This window comes from Parus major, chromosome 3, assembly GCF_001522545.3.
Source record: "Parus major isolate Abel chromosome 3, Parus_major1.1, whole genome shotgun sequence".
Taxonomy (NCBI): domain Eukaryota; kingdom Metazoa; phylum Chordata; class Aves; order Passeriformes; family Paridae; genus Parus; species Parus major.
The window spans coordinates 42,169,549-42,181,244 of NC_031770.1; the positions used below are offsets into that span (position 1 = coordinate 42,169,549).

Consider the following 11,696-nt stretch of genomic DNA (forward strand, 5'->3'; position numbering starts at 1 on the left):
GGGAAGGGAAGGGAAGGGAAGGGAAGGGAAGGGAAGGGAAGGGAAGGTTGATTGCCTTTTCATTACTGCTTTCAGGGACACCTCACTACAAAGCCTGCTTTCCTCTGCCCTGGATGTTTGGAGCTTTTATATCCTTGTCCAGATTTTACCCTATGGCAAAACTCTGCTCTGAACAAGTTCCCAAGCATGTTTAACATTTAATGAGACTGACAGCAGTCAGCTTTAGGCTTAAAGACAGAAATAGCAGATCCTTATCTGAACTCCTATGAACTGGGTGAGGGAAAAGCATTTTGGTCTGGGTCACAGATGGAGTTTCCAACAAGTTCCAGCTTGGTTTCTATAAGGCTAGCATAAAAAGATAAAGACAACCTTTGACTACAGCTTTGGGAGTTTTACCTCTGTTACCTCAAATGCTGGTATAGCTAGGCCTTTATTTTATAAGTTGCAGAGAGTACAAAGCAAACCTGTCCTATGCAAACAGTTTCTCATAACATCAGTACCAGCCTGGCATGAGAAGGGTAATTTCTTTTGAATTTCTTGGCTCATTTAATGTAGTTTATTTCACACACGGAAGACCTGGATGCTAAAACTTAGCATAGGTGAAATTTAATTTCAAGCTTGAACACAAAATGTGGTGCCTGGTTCTAATTTCCAGCTTGCTTTAACTTGTGCTCAGCACCACTCACTAGATTACTGAAAGCACTCTTTCTCTTGGTGCTCCCCTTACTTCTGCTTAGGATGAATGTGAGAAAGAATCCTAAACACAAATGTCTCACAAATGTTGGGGTAAGTTTGACCTGGACCCAAAGTTTTCAGAGCCTTCTTTTTAAGTATAAAAACTTCCCTTCTACCTACGTTTTGGAGTTTAGCTTGACTGACCTATTATCCTGCCCTGGGAGGGTTTAATTTCTCTACTCAATTCTGCACAGTCTTTTTTTCCCCAATCAGTATTTCGTACGGGTTTTGTGTCCAAGCCAAAGAGCACAAACACCTTATGAGGATGTCTTCATGGGCTTCAGGCACAGCTTACATTAAGCTATGACACGTGCTTCCACGTCCCTTCAGTTGGGGGTTTTGACAATGTTTTGAAGAAATTTGGTTCTCTCTTACTAAAAACAAGAAATCCTGGATTTGATTTGAGTCACTCTTTGCTTCCTTCTTCCTCTGCTTAAATGTTTGACAACTTAGGGATGTCCTCCCAAGCAGTGATAACTTTTCATTCAGAAACCTTCAGTAACCTGCTGATTGATATATAGCCACTGGCTAAAAAAAAAAGCCACACTTTTCCTGGACTTACTCCAATAGCTTTGATCTAGAAACTTAAGAAATTTGCAAATGTTTTGTAATAGGAAAGAGAAAGATATTTTACAGAATGTTTAGGAAATATTGCCCAAAATGATACAAATATTGCCCAAAATGAACTGTTACACCTAAGGTAGAGTGGATATATGCAATAGTAAATACACAGCAAAGCTGAACTATTTGTGGAGAAAGGAAATTGCCTGCTTACCTTTGGGTATGGAAATGTGAGTGAACCAAAGTTTTTTAAATGAAGTAAGTTGTATGATTTCAGTCCTCACCCTGTGGTGTGAGAACACCAACATCGTGTCTTGGTCTCTTTTGGAAATGCCTTATCTTTCCCTTTTCCTCTTCCCACAGCATATTATTGTAGTATTGTTGCTGTCAGCTTCTCATTCTGATGGTGTTTGCTGCTTCTCCTAAACTTAAGGTAAGCAGAATTGCAGCTGAGCAGGTAAATAAATATACAGCACCTCTGCTTGGTATTCAGTGGCAAGAACTGGTAGCTACCAGGTGACTGGTGGGTACAGATTTTCAATACCAGTGCAGGTTTAGCATGTTTATTTTCCCAGTTGAGTCTGTAATCCCTTGGTTCCTTGAGGTTCTGGGTGAAATTCTGGACATTTTCCCACCACAGGGTGTGCCTGTGTTTGCTTGTTGTGTCTTTGTGTGTGCATAAGTGTATACACAGCCTACAGAGCACCAGGACTCTCCTTGAAGCAGGGATTATCACTCTTCTCCTCTCTTTGAAAAGAGGATGGCTCCATGATGAGCTGATAAAGAAGATACAGTCTGATGTGAGTTTTTCAGTCTCAAAACTGGTACACAGACTGCTTGAACTCATCTATATGTATTGTCCTTCCTCCTCTGCCATGGCTCCTATTTTCTCTTTGTGACAATCCAAACAAACAGTTTAATTTCCTCTTCTCCCACTTCAGCTTGCACAGTAACAGCTCTCTGAGCCTAATTGCTGGCTTTGCTTCCTTCCTATCCTCGTCTCCTTCCTCTCCTCCCATCTCAGTTTCTGGCTTAATTAATACACCTACTACCAGATGTTTCCACTGTGTAAGAGGAACTTCTACACACCTGCAGGGGAGGCCTGTGTCCTTGCAGCAGGGACACCTGTTTGTCCAAGCAAGATATTAACTACACCTAAATATATATGCAGCCATAGGATTTTAAACATGAGTATCTGCAAGCCACCATTCTGTAGGTTGGGTTTTTGATCTTGTTCTGCTTTTTCTGACTATCTGCTGTCAAAAAGACAGCAGAGAATCACCTTCAAACACATTTCAACAACCACTGCTGGAAGATGCAGCCTGCCAGATGAGGCTGTCCAACACCTGATCTGAGAATTGTATAATCATGTCCCTAATTTAAGGCAGATTTTAAACACCTTTCTATTCAGCATTAAGATGCTGTTTTCTCCTTAATGCCCACCTTCAGGCTGTTGGCCAAACTTCCAAGGCTGTTTATGTACACTTTTATTCTGGGTTTGTTGCCTAGCTGGGGATGTTAGGTCTGGGGCAGAGCCCGAGTTTGTTTTTTTAATTACATCCTAATCTGTGCAGTTCTCCAGAGCCATCCCATGGCTCCTTCAGGTTTTATTTACTGACACTTAGCCTATTTCTCCTTGGATGGATTTCTGTGTTCCAGTATCCCACTTACACCCAGCTGTGGTGGCCCAGGAGGACCAGCTGGCACTTGGGCATGGCTGCAGTGCCCAGGGCAGGGAATGAGACAGCCAGCAAAAGGAGCTGTCCTCACTGACTGCTCACAGGAGCCAGAGGAGCACTTCAAGGCTTGCTGTGCTCCTTGCATGTCACGTTTGCAGGCTCTGCAGGTGCCAGGCTGTCTCAGAGAGCCTGAAGAGTGGACCAAGCAGGTGACTACTCAAGGTGAAGAGAGAATTATACCTCCCAAAATGAGCATAAACTGACGATGCCTCTAGCGTTAAGAACATAAAGTTAATTTTCAATTAAAAAATAACAGCAGTAATGTGGACAACAGTGCCTCTGGGAGTGAGGCTGCTCTGCTGTATGCTGCCAGGCAAACAGCAGAGGGAAAAGCACTGGGAAGCTGGCCTGGGTTGTACCTTCTTGCTAAACTGACATGAGGTGGCAGTATTTCAAAATTCAACTGCAGCACCAGCACTGCTCAAGCTCTCCACTTGTATCCTCCTACCAGGTAGAGATCATCAGTAACAACCTTCTGTAAAGGGTCATCTGCCTTCTGGTTTTCCTTAGGGAAATTTCCTTATTTAATCAGCCTCTTTGTGGGAACAGTCTCTAAAAATGTCTGATTTTGGAATCTTCCTTTAATGTAAATATATTTGCTATCATTTCAGGTTTAAGTTTATGACAGTCTAGTAACGTAAGCTATTTTAATATGAGAAAGCCTATGCTGTTTTTTTCTCAGTTTAGAGGAAATTAGGCTAAGACAAATCAAGCCACTCCTACAGCACTAGGATTGCTCAGTTGGAAGGCTCCCGTACAGTAAAACGTTGATATAATCGGCAACTTGTCTTACGACGACAATTTTCTCATATCTGCACACCACCACATTCTCAGAAAGATGCTGTAAGACATTTGTCTTGATCATCACCCTCGGTGCTCTGTGAGATAGCAGTGTAAGGGGCATCACAGTGGGAGATACATCAGACAGCTCCGGTTCAAAGGGCCAACAGCTTTTGGTGGCCCCGTGGGGGAAGGCTGCCTTGTAGGGTGATTTTCAGGATGACTCGTAGGATAATTTATGGGGCAGTCCTTGTAATTGCAAGGCATCATCTCCATCGGTCTCCCCCTTTGTGACTGTACAGGGGGGACACCAGGGGTTGGCAGCCCACCTCAGCAGCTCAAAATTTGTCACCACGTGTTACAGGGGCATGCTAGAGTCCTACGTGTGGCATAGCTTGCAATGAGCAGGAGCCTTAGGTGCTGCAGGACTGGCCCCCACCTTGGGATCCTTCATTTTAAAGACCCCAGTATCAGGGAAATTTTCTCGAGTTATTTTAAACTAGAAATCTCCTGGTGAGAAGGACATACATGCTGACTCTGCAGAAGTTCTTTGCTGGGTAACCAGGAGAGGCAGGGGCAAAAAATCAGGGTAGTATAAGATCTCTTCTAAAATAATCTAGGATTGCAAATATGAACCAAGTCTTGCTGGCTGAGGAGGCTGTTTGACTTGTAAATCAGTTTCTGTTTACAACTGCTGCTGACAGATCCCACGCTATTAAAGATGATGTCATTTCATAGTGAAGTGTCTGTTTTTCCCATGCTAAAGATGGATCTGTCACCCCAGATCAGACTTTTGGCTCATCACATCTTGTTTTCTGCCTCCAGGGATGGACAGTGGATAGCGCTGTAAAAAACAGCAGTTCACTTACTCCTTTAAAATTCATGTGTCCTGTGAAACAGGGATATTTGTCTCACCACCTGCACATGCTCAATTAATACCCTAACACTTCAAGTTTCACTGCACTTCTAGTGTCTTGCATCAAGTCAGATCTTGCTGACAGTACAAAACATACCGAATTAGTATTAATTTCTGTGAAGCTGTAGCACCAAAGATTTAAGTGCCTGGTTCCCTACTGGTCTCCAGTGCATATGCAGGGCTCCCCAGGAAACAGCAGCTAGGAGTTTTTATTGGATTTTTATTATTATTTTTATTAGAAGCCTTTGTAAGAATCACTTCTTGCGAGGTCAGGAGAGTTTTTCTCATAAGCATGTTGAAGAATGGGTAAAAAACAAGAATAGTCACACGTGATTTAGTCAATTGTTAATGAAACATACCTCATTGACTCAAAGAAAGCATGCTCTTAATACCCTCACACACACCACAAAGATTCAGAGGGAAAAGACATTTTTTTACTTCTTGTCCTTCAGACTTCAGAGACATTACAGTTACACCCACATCCAACCACTGCATTGAGAATTTGGGCCCTGGGAGTTCTGCCTCTGGTAAAGTATTTGAGTCTAACCCATTTTCAGTACACATTTAGGCTCACTGTTGCTCCTCTCTGTATTGAAAACTAATGTTCCAGCTGGTTCTAACCCTGATTAGTTACTATCCCGGTCACAAAGGGACTTACATCTAGTGCTGTGCATAAAAGACACACAGAACACCTAAGATAACTTTGAAACAAAGCCCTTAACCCCAGCAACAGAGCGGAGAAAACCCAGACCACAACAAACTGTAAAACAATATGCAAATAAGAGAATAAGCATTGAATTGAAATTGAAAAAAGGGAAATGCAAGTGACACCTCAAGGCAAAATCCTTTCCACAAGACAGCTGATATCAACACTCCATGTCTTGTGGATGTAGCCAGCTGATAAAATTATGCACTGCTGAGAAATATCATTACTCTGGAAAAGAAATAAAGATTAATGCTTAGAAATGAGGAAAAGGCTGCAAGTCTCTGGTGGCTGGAAAATGAAGAACAGCATCATTTAGGCTTTGCTCGTTGTTGTTGTTAACTCTCCAGGGAGACCCGGGCTGTGTGCTTTGTAAGCTTTATTGGAACTGCATTGGCATTAATCATATGCCTGAAGGCAGCATGGCATGTTGCTTGGCAAATGATGCTGTGTGATATGATGGGAAGGAAGAATTTTTTGAATTCTTCCCCCTTTAATAATGTTCACCACACACAGACTCGATTCTGATCTCACACTGGTTTTATATAGTGATTTCGGCTGATTTATGCTGGCATGCAGAAGAAAGCAAGGGCAAGATGTAAGGCTGCATTCATATACAAGCAGTCATCACTCATTTGAAGGCATTCTGTGCCTTACTATTTGAACAATGCTAATGATTTTTGCTAATTGCAAAACTGAAAAAAAGTTGAGAAGAAAACAAAATGAAATAAAGATCTTTTTCCTGAAGAAGACAAACTTGCTTGTGCCACAGGAGAACAAGGCTTTATTCATTGTTTCCTGTGTTCATGCTCTACGGTGTCAGTTTACACCATTATGAAAGGGGATTTAGATCCAAGAGGTTTCTTAGAAAAAAAAAAGGAGGCATAATTAAATGCTCTGTGTCCCAGGTCATTCCCAACAGGAAATTTGGAGGCAACTTTTCTGCTGTCCTAGAAAGGGGAGTTTGGCCAGACAAGCTTGGGCTGCATTGGGCCCTTGTCCACAGTGCCAGAGAGCAGACCTTGATCCCTTTGGGTACCAATCTGGATACGGACCTGATGACCATCATTTAGGAACACAGCACAATCTAAACAGGAGCCATGGAGTTTTCTCTCCTGCCCCACTGTTGATAGCTTTACAAAATAAGCTGGGAAGCCCATGGATAACACAGGACAAGAGTGTATTTGAGTTCTCTAGAGGCAGGATGCTGTTGTACAAGCCCAGACATGGAGACAGCTTAATTAACTTGAAAATTTTGATTATTTAAGGCTCATTAACACCAACTGATTAATATGCTGCTTTTTTTTCTGGATGACAATCATTGGCATCAGCCAGCAGTTCAATAGGTAGTGGCTAAAGGTGAAATGGTGTTACTAAAATTCTGGCTCCCAAACTTTCGAGTCCAACTTTTGGGTGGGACTCACCTGCTTTTTGCCATTGCTGTCTGTCCAGCAGCAGCAGATGATGTGTTTTGGCAAACCTCACTCTGCTGAGGAGACTAAGGCCCCTGGGACCTGCATTATGTGCAGACTCCAGAATTTTTCAGTTATTCCTCTATTGTCCTTAAGACAGTTCCTTAGTCCTTGAGTGCAGACATTATTCTAACTCACAGCACAAAATTGTGCTGGTGCTGCAAAGTGACAGAGCACAGTTCTCTGCTCTTAGATGACTAACTGCCTTAATCCATCAGAAATAATAATTTTACAAGCAGTAGGATATGATACCACCAGGGAAGAATAATCAGATACTTTTGATGGTTACCCAGGGAGGCTGTAATGAACCCTGCCCAAAGGACTAGGAGACAGAGCTGGCCCATTATAATGGTCCCTGTGGAAAACACGGCCTCCCTTGACATGAAAGACCTAGGCAGAGAACAAGTTTTTTGATGAGAGTGTGCAGACCAGTGTGTCAAAATCCTCATTTTTTTAGTATATCCAAATTTTCAGAGCACCAGGAGCCATGATCACGGGGCACCAGAGACTGTTGCTGTACTAAGCCCACTCCCAGCATACAAAACCATCTTTTCAGAATATGTAGTAGTGCTTTTGTGCTTTTTTGCAGCATCTCTATTCTACGCAAAATTAACAGTGCATGAAAGTAAGATAATAAATTTGCGAAGTGTGTAGTCCCTTTGGTCCCACAGTACAACCAAAGAAAACTTTGCTACTGCACTTAGAGGGATGTTTCTATCATGTTTTGGGAAACCTTGAAGAAGTTAAAAAGCACACTGTAGTGACATCCTTCATGAGCCTCCATCAGATGCTTTGGTTACCGGGAGTTCAATATTGCAGGAGGTTGTTAAAGATGCCAATCAGAGCTCTAGGTGTTCTGCGCCAGAGAGGAATGAATTTGGGCCCCTTGGCATTTTGTCCTCATTTGTTGCTCTGCCAGGCCTGGCACTCCTCTTTCAGCTTTCCCTCTCTTGGAGAGGACTCTTCCCTGGGCACTGCTGCCAGTACATCCAGCTGGGAGACAGCAGCAGGAGCAGTACCAGAACAGCAAGGGGGAGAACCAGGCTGCTGCAGGTCAGCACCAGGGAAACCTTAACAGGTTGGAGGGGAGGTGCAGGAGACAAAACCTCGAATTGCACCTATATGTTCAATGGGAAAATGGGCTGAAGAAAAAAAAAAAAGAAAAAGTTTGGAGTAATTTTGCCAACAAATTCAGATAGTTTTAGCTATTCTGAACCAGAATGATTATGATGTGCAGATTAGAACTCCATCAGTTGCCTCATACAGACAAAAAGGTGTGTATGTACAGCTTCATTCTTGACAGTCTTGTCAGATGAAGGTGATTATTGGATTTTACTTGATTTGTTTTGTGCACTTGTTTGGGTTTTGTTTGGTTGGAGGTTTTTAGCTTATGGGTTATCTTTTAAAGATTTCCCCCATAAAACATGAGAACTGTGAACTTCCTCTTTGCAAGAAAGGAAAGCCCTGACTGATACATTCACAGAACTTCAACTGAATGGATTTTAAGTAAAGGAAAAATAATAAAAAAAATAATATCATAAGATTCAGAACTAAATTATGAGCACTGAAAACTTTGGAATGAATGTTTTTCTCTAGCTCAGTAAAAAAATAAACCTCTGCTTGTGTCATCCAAGTATTATCAGTAAGTACCTGGTAGTCATAAAGAATACAGCCTGCTCCTGTGAGTCAGGATGTCTGCTAGGCACTTCTCAGGAACATTTACCTTGCAAGCTCTTTCCAAGGAAACTATTAACATTGATTTCAACATGCACAGTGGCTTTGCTTTTGCTCTAATAGAACTTTATTGTTTGACACTTTGCTCACACAGCTTTTCTGCTTACATGCATTTGTCCTAACAGCAAGCTGCAGGCACAACAGGGGGGAGCAGCCTTCCCCTTTTTCAGCACTCTCTGTGTATATACTGAATGAAACATAATATTCTTAATAAATAAATCATGCAGTGCAAGATATGTGGGGGGCAGGAACAAAGGAAGAAAAGGCCTGACTGACTTGGGCTGGCAAACTTCAGAGCATGCTGGCCTAGAGTCTTTCATCATTGAAGATTCATACAGCTACTTTTCAACCCTTCATACATATGCAGACTTGTATTTTTGGAGGTTGCAAAGAAAATCCTTTCAAGTGTAAACAGCCTATAAACTCCTTGCTGCCTAAGAATATCTCTCAGAGGTGAAAGCTGTCTCTGTGCTCGCTGTCAGAATAATAGCTCTAAATATTAGCACTTACACATGGCCAGAAGCATGGCTATCTCTAACAAGTGCATGCTAGCTGTACCTCTCAATTCTGGTCCTGTCACAAAATGTCACATCTACCGGACCTGAAGCATCCATAGGCCCTGTCTGAGGGGAAAAAACACATGAAAAACAATGTAGGTACTTTTCTGGCTGTGCATTTGTTTTTCAGAAGTGCTGAGCTTCCACGATGCAGGGAGCCTTCCCTTTCTGAGCAAACCGAGGGCGCACAGGTTTTTGGTTCCACGCAGACAGCAGCCAAATGCAGAGTGTGATGCAGGCCAGGGGACAGGGAGCAGCTGTGCCATGGCACAGTGCCCTGTCAGTGCCACTGTCACTGCCCCAGAGCCCCTCTGAGTGAGCTCCAGCTGGAGCAGCAGGTTCTCAGCACCCCCAGGTGTCCTGGCAGCTTGGTGGGTGTGAGTGGCATTTGCTGGTAAACTGGTGCCCGGGCATCATTTCAGAACAGGTCTTTCATAGAGACACTTTTTGACATTTCCATGCTGTAGCTTTCACCATGTGCAGCAGTCAAGCCTGAGAGTATGATTTTGGGAAAAGGATCAATATGGCCTAAAAAACAAGAAAACAAAACCTTCAGCTGATTGTTGCTCTGCTGCTGTGCAATTTCATCAACTAGTGACAGCAAAATACTGCTCCGCATTAAATGTGGATGGCTTGGAGAAAATTATGTTCTTATTGCCCCATAGAAACCAATAATAAAATTCCTGATCCTTTTTCTCTGAAGAGACTCTTTTGGGCAAGACCCAAAATTGCATTCTGCCTTTTTGCACATCTCAAACTCTCCTGCTGCTGATTGTTGAAAATGAAGGTGAGACTGGTGTTTCTAGTGTTTCCTTGTGGGCTCTGCTCTGATATCCAACATGTTTCTGTGTATAGACTTCCCATGCTGTTGTTTCGTAATTGTCCACCTGCTCCTGGTGGGTTAAACAATGTTCTTCCTATCACTCCTCCAAGTGTTTGGGATTTCTGATGATAGAGGGAGCAGCAATGTCCATTACTGTTACAAGAATGACATTTTGACATTTGCTGACACTTCCTTCTGTTTGCCAGTGTCCCAGAGCCAAGTCAAGCAACCCCACCTCTTCTTGCCATTCTTGCTGCTGACAGATCTTCCCAGTTCACTTTGTGGTCATGCATTTCCAGGCAGTGCTCTGCTTCAGCTTTGTGGGACAGTCTTACTCCCAGTCCCTGTTTCAGGAGTCAGCTCCTCTGCCCCAAGCCCAGCTTGTGTGGCCCTACACTCCCCTTTCTCATGGTGTCTGTGTCTGCCTGCAGTGAGACTTCACCCCTGCAGAGAAAGGAGCCGCCAGAGAATGTTAGTACCATCACAGCCACATGCCTCCCTTATCAGCTGGAGAGAACAAGGTCCCTGGGTAGGATAGAGCAGCAAAACAGATCTGAGAGACCCTTCAATGACATCTGCTTCTCTTTCCCTGCAACATCTGAGTTGCCAATCCTTTCTCCCATCATAGTGACTGGAGCAAGCTTCACCAGCCACAGGTCAAAGTCTCTGCAGCATAACCTGGGGATTTGCATCCTGGCTTCCAGCGACCCAGCTGAGTAAATCATGGAACATGCACTTCTGTTTGCATCCTGTAATGAAATGGTTTCACAACCTCACCAAAATATGTGTGCTTCAGAGGGAAAACTCCTCAACACCCCAAGTCTCCCAGCTTCCTTCACCACCATCTGCTCTTTTTTATTTTTCAAGAAATGAGAATGTTTGCATAAATGAGAATGTAGCCTTTGAAGCTGAACGTAAAAGAGTAATTTCCTATAGGATCCTGTAAGAACTTTGCATAGGAGGAACAAAAAGGCTCTGCATAAGATGTGTAAATAGTTATATCACTCTGATTTATGTTGAAAACCTGTTTTACTTTTAGCTACAGGAGCTATAAAAGACAGTCTGAAATACTCTCCAGGCTTCCTATCTTTCATGAGAAGAAGTGTTTCACAACAAAAATAAAATATATATGCTTGCTTGTATTTAATTGTGCATTTTCTAAAGGAGGGAGGAAGGTGACATAAGACATTGTGCAAAATGATCAAATTTATGCAGATCTGGTTGTTGCCCACAATTTTGTTCTGTGCCACATGAGGGGTTATTTTCTTCAAGGCAGAATTTTTCTTTTTAAATTTAAAAATATTGTACTGTAAGAAACATCTATAGAAAGGCATATCTGCATAGGGCATTTAACCTCCATTGAAGCTCATAGAAATGTCTGAGGACTGACAGTAGACTGTTGATCAGGACCTGTTCTTCCTCCAGGTCTTTTTCTCCAGGCTTTTACCAAGTCCTCACTGTCAGGCCTAAATCTGACCCAGCTGGACTATGGACAAGTTTTCTGCAAAAGGAAACTAAGCCTTCAGTAATGTTATTATACACCCATCACATGATCAGGATAGATGGAGAGGGCTGAAGGAGCTGAGGTAACAAGGGAAAAGTACAGAAATGGATGATGGATAAAGAAAACATGTGGCAGGCAGCAAGGTAAAGTGCAAGAGGGAAACAAGTCCAGA

General features: G+C 42.8%; 1 long non-coding RNA gene across 2 annotated transcripts in view; it reads left to right on the forward strand.

Annotated features, from left to right (window-relative positions):
• The window catches only part of LOC107201161, an 11,444-nt gene extending 282 nt beyond the window's left edge, over positions 1-11,162 (forward strand). Inside the window, exons 2-3 of one of the 2 annotated variants that reach the window (XR_001520048.2) lie at positions 76-1,729; positions 10,452-11,162. This is a non-coding gene — a long non-coding RNA (uncharacterized LOC107201161). The remainder of the gene's footprint in view (positions 1-75; positions 1,730-10,451) is intronic. The other variant, XR_001520050.2, reaches the window with a different exon arrangement.
• The last annotated feature ends 534 nt before the right edge of the window (positions 11,163-11,696 follow it).